We start from the raw sequence: 8228 nt of genomic DNA, 5'->3' as shown, positions 1-8228 counted from the left end.
CAGGCAGTAAGTATTTAATGCTAATATCCTTAACAACTATTGCAGAGAGAAGCAGAGACGAAGCACAGAGGAGACAGATGCGAGTGTCCCTACCGGAGGAGAGGAAGGATGAGCACTGACAAAGACACCTGCTATTTTTATAGCTAGCTGTACTTCCCCAGTGTGATCCATGGCGTCTGCTGGAGGAAATGTTTGGGCTGGAAAGTGGCTTTCCCTTCATTTTCCACCCTGTAGTGCTCCCATGTGTGCGCTGAGCACTCATCCCCTCTCAACACACACACAGTTCAAAGAGCCTAACCCTGCTTGAGTTTCTATGGAAGTCTCTGTTCTTGTGCAACGTCTGAAAGAAGCAAATTTAGTAATATTAAAACTCCAGCCAAACACACAAACAGGCAAAGAATCCCCAAATTAAAAAGAAAATCTTAAGCGAATTACTCATTCATCTGCATTTTCTATTGCATTCTGTCTTCTCCAGGCATGTTTCCTTTAGACAAAGCCCTCTGGGCAGAGACCATCTCTTTTGGTGTCTGGTACATCAGTCACATAGTTAGTGCATAGTAATAAAGGAAAATAGATTCATGGTGGGAGTTAAACCAGTCAGTCTGGTACCATAATTGGAACATAATCTCATATTGACAGTATTTAACACAGGATGCACAGGGAACAGATGGCAGCACGCCAGGCCTCAATCGTTCAGCAAACATTGGAAAGATATTTTCCAAGTCCAGCTTCTGAGCCTCATCTCCGATATGGGAAGCTGCTGTGACCCAGACAGAACCAGATATGCTCACTGACCCTGCAGAAAGCCCAGCACATCCATGTCCTTCAGAGCTCGCAGACCACTTGGCTGGCAGCCTTTCCATTGCTGACTATCTCACAAATGCTTAGTGAGATCTGAAAAAGCATCGAGGGCAAAAGGCTCCGAGGTCCATCGGCACAATCATGCACACCTCCCCTCGCATAGAGACCATGGCCATGACATGCAGTTGGAGCTGAATGATCTTCAAAGTCCCCTCCAACCCAAAGCATTCTATGATTCTGTGTCCAAGGTGCACCTTACAGCACAGTGTGACAGCGTGGGTGCAGACAAACTCAGCTTTCCGAGGATATGGGAGCACACCTTGCTTCTTAGATCTGCTATGGAAACTTCAAATTGATTTTTCTCCATTTCACCAATTAATTCCCATTAATTAAGTTACCATACAATGCTTCACTGTAATTCACAAGTTTTATGTATTATACGAATAAAATTGCACATATATTTTTATGTGATTTTCATTTAATTGAATTCCAAGGAGATTTATCTCCTAGGTTATTAATAAATCTTAATATGGCCTATAACACTCAATTGATATTTAATTAACCTGCAATAACTGCCTTGTAAAATGTAAATTAAATGCTTTATTTTTCTAGGCATATAACGTTAAATCAAATTCTTAATTCTACCAGCCAAGCAAAAAGGGGTGGGGGGAAAAACCAGACTGCAGGCTGCAAAACCTTAGACCTGAAAACATTTCATGCTTAAAGAGGTTCAGAATGGAAACATGTTTTGTAATCACTTCTCCCAAGGAAGTACTTCTCCACCGTCTCCCCACCTTCAAAGTTCAGGAGTATCTGGGTGGATTTAGATGAAACACCAAAATCTCAGGAAGACTTAAAGAGAAGAGAGAGAGAGGCCCATTATTAATAATAAGGGTGCAAATTCCCATATGTATTGTGGGATTTGGCATTTTTCTTAAAGTCTTGGCTCCCAGAGTCACATTATCAAATGAGAATGTCAATTTTCATTTAAAAATTAAAAAAAAAAAAAAGGAAAGATGTTAAAGCCCTTTGATAGGGGGAAAAGTTTGCAAACCTGAATGTCAAAGGCATGAGAACTAAGAGACAAAAAATACATAAAATTTGATCCTTATCTTTAAAAGTATCAGAACTTTTTGAGAGACTTGAGATGGCTGAGAACTGGGAGGTGGCAACTAATGATCAAAACAGCCTTTACAAGAAAACATGAGAACAGTCCAAATTATGTTTTAAGATCAAACTGTTCTCCTCCCCCTCCCCTGGCAATTTACATAGATCTCCATTAAGTGCTCCAAACTGCATCAACAACTATTTCTGATTTCAAAACCAGGAGAGCTTGCTACCTTTGTAAAGTGATTTCAAAACTTCAGGTAGCTCTGACTGTCCACAATTCATAGGCCTGTAAAGTTCTACTGCTATAGCATCCGAGGTTAGGAGATATAAATATATTTAATGTACCGAGTAGCTAATCTGTCTTAGAAGCATAGAATGGTTTAGACTGGAAGGGATCTTTAAATCATCCAGCTTCAAAGCCCTGCTACAGGCAGGGACACCTCCCTCTAGCCCAGGTTGCTCTCAGTCCCATCCAGCCTGGCCTGGAGTGCTTCCAGGGATGGGGCATCCACAGCCTCTCCTCCAGTATTCTATTAAATAGAGTAGGCTCTTATCCATCACTGATAAAAGTACAGAGCTAATGGTGGTGATTGTGTTGCAAAAGAGTATTTGCTCGATCAAAGAGCGCTATTATGCTCTTTGTAGCTGTTGTGGCTTCCATGGAAATAAATAGGAGGCATTACTTTTGGAACAGCCTACATATACGTAGCCCAATTTGTCCTCACTCAATGTCACCAGGCAAGCCATAGTGTTTGACATCCACAAAACACTATTTCCACTAAAGACCAGTATCCCTAACTGCCCATCATCTGTCTGCATGAGATCACTTTAAAAGGTATTGAACAAAAAATCAAAACTCAAATGGGCCATGGGTTTTAAAAGTGTCACAGCATGGAAGAATAAAACGAAGAGAAAGGATTCTACCTTGCAGCAACTGAACGGAAATAAATCCAGATCTTCTGGAATGGAAAGCTTGTCCATCCTGCCATCCCATCCCTTCCTTACTCACAGGCTCGCCTGAATTGCATTGCCCAGAAAAGCATTGCTGACTGCTCCAAATTTTGCCACTCATGCTTTGCAAGTAGCTTCACTGCTTCAGGAGTACCCAGAGCAGGGAGTCAGCAGATGCAAGTGTCCTCATGCTTGCAGTAATTGGCTGCAATTTTGCAGACCTGGGCTTAATCCCCAGCTCCAGCATGGACTCATGGGTTCATTTACTCAGGGTTCTTCCTCTAACTCCACATTTTACAATTTTGGCAATTGATCAAAATTAGTCTCCTTCTCCTGCCTTTAATCTTTTTTTAATGGAGAAGGATGCATCCTGCAAACGTGCTGTGCTGGACCTGCTGGCAGCCGTGGCTGTGGGGGCACCAAGCCCAGCATGAGTCTGCTGCAACACGGGAGGTGCTTTGCCCAGAGTGGGTTTCTAATGGAGCTGAATCTAGTACAGCTCTCATTAAGGGTTGACCATGACTGGTAGTTTCAGTGTACTTGGATAGCACTTCTTCTCAGGCCTGAGGTCACCCAAGAGCTGCATCAGGAGGAGGCACAGTCCCACCTACCCACACTGCTCCTCACGATGCTCCAGGCGATTTGGCTGCTAACAACAGGGACAAATGGATCAAAAATCAGGAGGCTGCAAATTCCCGGAAGTACGTAGGGCTGAAGACCTGGTGGGCTCCCCACAGATCACCAAAAGCATTCCCCTGTGCTCTGCCCACTGCACAGCAATTCATCTGACCCCTTCCAGGCACACTCCAGCCTAGTCCTAGCCCTACATCCATTTATGACTGCACCACATTCCTCCTAAATTCCAGCTCACATTCTCCTTTCCTCTGAGAAACAAATCCAACTAAATATTCCAGACATTTCCAACATCAAATTTGAAAGCAAAAGTCTCAGTGGGAAGAGGGCATTCATCTGCATGGTGTCTGATGGTAGCAAATCTGCTTCAAAGCAAGTGAGAAGCCAAGTGCCTACAGTCCTGCTGGTGCTGATACTGCTGGGAGTAACCCCACTTACATGGGCAACGATGGAGATCCTTAACACAAGGCAGACACAGCACTTGCAAGGTTTTCTTTCTCAAAACTCACATCTGGAAATGAGCAATTGAGCAAGAACCAGCCCCACGAGACACATCCAAACCAGCCCATCTTAATGTCAGGCACATGCTCTTAACTGGCGCATCGCTGTGCATTCATCAAATGATGAATGGTTCAATACAGGACTCACATAGCGTCGTACAGTGATACCGTAGCACATCAAAGAGATCACTAAGATCATCACTAAGATCAATACACACGCCTTGTCCCAGGGGAGGACTTGAGATTTTTAAACCAAATAGACTGAGGTGCTTGATTTCTATTACATTTCAAAGGGATTTAGAAGCTCTGCTCTCCCTCAGCGACCTCACCCGACTACCTTAGAGGCTGCACACGTGCTTGACATGACACCAGAAAATATTTGTGGGCTATGGCATAAATGGGGATTACTGCCTCTGAAAAGGAGGACTTGCTGAAGCAGCTGCGGTTTAATGAAGGATTTGAGAGAGAAGCACAGGGGGAAGATGCACTAGACAATAAGTCACATAAGAGAAGGCTTAAAAACAGAGCAGGAGGAAATGAAGGGATCTGGCAAAGAAAGGATTTGGGATAAATGACTGGAGGAGGAACATCAGCTAGTAGCAAGATCACACAGGGCAAATGGCTTCAGCCCTTCGTTATGGCTGACTGGAGCAATGGGAGAGGAAAGACTGTACCAGAGGGCTTCTGGGTGACGGTGGGAATAGAAGGAACCTGGTGAAATTACAGCTCAGGGTATCCAAGCAGAGGCTGAGCACTGCAGCACAGGCCAGAAGGGAGCGGTGTGGGAAGGAGCAGGAAGCTGAGAGAAGGCACAGCTACACCCCGAAGCGGCGCTGGCGGAGTGCAGTGGTGCAATGTTCAGTCACTAGACTGAATTAAACAGGACTGGCTCTGTTCATGGATTTTCCTGCGCTAGTTTGCACTGGTTATCACAGATAAGCCACGTTAATGCAACCCTGTTATGATGTTGGGAAACCTCAATAATGGAAATTAACTGCTCTGTATGGACGGATGAATGGAAGTTACACAACCGCTGACCTATTTCCGAGAAGCAAGGCAATGTTGAGTGGGTGCAGCCAAATTTAATAGCTGCTATCAAAATCAAGGAAAGGACTTCCATTCAAAAGTTAACCAGGAGAAAAGCAAGGAGTTGGTGGTATTGCTCAAGCACAGCAGCTCTGGACTCACACCAACAACAGTAGCTCCGATGTCGGAACAATGTACCGGCTTAGCGATTTGACACACGGCCAAGGTGCTTACAAAATACCTCCAAACAGTTAATGCAAATCCATATTACTGGGTCTATTAATGGCCTGTCATTGCCTGTCTGCAGATCACCATTTTGTGCCAGTAAGCTCTACGTTCCCCTAATTCTAACAATGCTATCCTTAGCTGACACTTCAAGCACTGATGGGATTCCACAAGGACCCACAAAAGCCTAAAATCAGGAGGGTCACCCTCTTTTCTACCCATAATATCAGACTCACCATTCCCACCATCACCTTATGGCCACAGTTTCTTTTATAAATGGGGGACAAGGTCTTGCACTTCCACCATAGCCATAAAACAAGTCCCCAGCTCTTTTCAGACCAGGACACGAGTACCTGAAGCACCACCTGTTATTTCAACCTTCTTACTGCCTCGATTAAAATTTCAAGCTGATTCTTACAGTCATTTATAGCTGGTTTTAAACGCGTGCAGGACTTGGGGAAACCTTTATTTCTGCCCCATTTGCAGAGCACTTGGCAGGGAGGACAGGAAGGTTGCCTCGTTTCCCTTGTCTGTTAAAGCGAAACCTAAAATGCTCCCCTCCATTTTGGATCAATGTCACATAACCTCATTTCCTCAGCTTAAGAAAAAGCCTTAGATTTTATATGTTGCACTAAAATATGTCAGCACCATTAGGTTAATAAACAGTGCTAAATCAAAACCAGGCCTCAGTTCATAGATCATCTGAGCTATGTCAAACACGGGGAGCGATACCATAGAAGAGATGTAATGGGCAGCCTCCTTAGCCTGGATTTTATTGCTGCGAAAGAGAAAAACCTGGTGTTCAGCCACTTTTCATTCACTAGAGGCTGTCACACGATCTCTCACAGCTTTTTGGGCTGTGTTTATTTTTCCTGGGGTTCCCAAGAGCCCTACTTTCTGACCCCCTCGCAAAACCTCCTGTGTGACTACCTAGAGGTCTAACCCTGAGTTACTGCCAAACCTGAAGCTTTTACTGCCCAGGAGACCAGCTCCTTACCTGATAAATCAGAATATCCCTCCCCAGTTTACACCCACAGAGGTAATCATTTTCACAATTCAGAATAACAAAGGTTTGATTTCTTTTTTTTTCCCATACTGACCTTTCCTATGTGACAACACTGTGAGAGCCAAGACACTTCCCTCCCTCTCTTTTGCCCATGGGACATCCCATTGGCTTGTAGGGCCATAAATCAGCACACAGGGCCACCCTGACCCTGCAGGTGGCAATCCCCTCTCTGCAACCCAACGGCCACGCTTCTGTTCCTACGGGGCACCTGCTGAAAGGAAAGGAATGAATGAATCCCTTAAGGCAATGCCCCCCTCAGAGACTGTTGTTATTAGTGGAACCTAACTGAAATCCTCAATTTGGGGTGAAAACAATCAGAAGTACCTACGTGTTTGCCACACACCTTTGTTCATTCAGAACTGCCATGACCAGCCTGAGCAGACATTTACCATCTCTCCAGCCTGAAACATGACCCTATAACTGTATGCCTTTCCAGAGTAATGGTGGAAATGCCCCATTCTCACCCACTGCTGGAAAGAAAATATTTTTGGAAAGCTGTTGGTGTCATTTGATCGTGTCCAGTTTTTCCACTGAGAAAAGCAAAACCTGAAACCCACACTTCAGTTTTCTCCTTCAGTTTTTCCCCTTGACAAAACCCAGCAAAGCATTGCTCAGCATATATGCATTTTATCTCTCTCTATACACACACGCTTCTTGGTGCTGCTTCCCAAATTTGCTATTTAACAGAGTGATGGAGGCAGGTGGTACCTGAGCTCAGTTTGCAAGGGAATACCTGAACTCACACACAAGCTGTGGTCCAGCTAGAAGGATGTGCAACGCTGCTGTAGGATGGATGGGGCTCTGAGCACCTGGTGAGATGTAGGCGTCCCTGTTCATTGCAGGGGAGTGGGACCAGATGGCCTTTAAGGGTCCCCTTTGTAATCCTATGATTGTCCCACTGGGATGGGGGGAGCACCACCACACTGCAAGAAGTCACCCCTGCCACCGACAGCAGAAAGACAGTCATTCAAAAGTTCAAGCTTTCAGCCTATAGTGAATGGAGAGAGACTCTGGCAGCTCCAGAGGGCTATTCATCCCATCCTGAGATAGCTATCTGAGACAAAGAGAGTGAATGGATGCTGGAGGTGCCAGTACTTTTCGACAAGGACTATAAAAGGAATCCAGATGATTATCTTGGATGAGACACCTAACTTTCAGGCAGAGTCAGGTAAGGTGAATCTTTGTTGAGCTGAAATCCGTGGTGGTTTCGGCTTTGCCTTTGGTGGGGCCGGGTTTTCACCACGACAATCTGAATAGATGAGAAAAGAAGAACAGAAAAGGGAAACGCATCTACAAGGGAATGAAATATTTATTTCCCTCTATTCACAGAGAGCAATTAAGATATAAAGAGATTAGGGGAATTCTTCGCAGACACACAGCGTGTTTGTATGGAACAAGAAAGGAGGCTTTGGAGTCTGCAAGCATGACTCGAGCTATCAGCCACCCTGCCTCGCTCCCAGAAAAAGCATCATGCAAATCTGAGGAGGAAGGAATGGCGGTAGACATGCCATCTGGAAGGATGATGGACAACAAGCTGACTAGGAATAAATAGCAAAATATAATGAATTCCAAACCATGCCAACAGCAACTGTTGTGCTATGAATTAACAGTGCTATTAAATGTTTACGCACACACTTCTGTCAGCACCTGTCAGCATTTATGCAATACATACGTTGGCAAATCTGTATTACGTTATTTCTTGCAACTGATCTGCATTAATACTGCCCGTGCACATGTTCAAGCAAATTGCTACACTTCTTTTTGACCTATCCATGTGCAAAAGGTGCAGCAGTTTACAGTATTTTATGCCTATGCAGCAAGTTATGGCTTCATGTGATAGACAGCTGAGCAAGGCTGGGGGATAGGGGGCAGCAAAAGAAAAAGAAAGAAGAGCAGAGAAGGATGAGAGACCTGGA

This window comes from Centrocercus urophasianus, unplaced genomic scaffold (genome assembly GCF_019232065.1).
Source record: "Centrocercus urophasianus isolate 14NV4802_14NV808 unplaced genomic scaffold, USGS_Curo_1.0 seq_33, whole genome shotgun sequence".
In the NCBI taxonomy this organism is placed as follows: domain Eukaryota; kingdom Metazoa; phylum Chordata; class Aves; order Galliformes; family Phasianidae; genus Centrocercus; species Centrocercus urophasianus.
The sequence above is the reverse complement of the archived record's forward strand: the minus strand, read 5'-3'. Positions refer to the sequence as shown.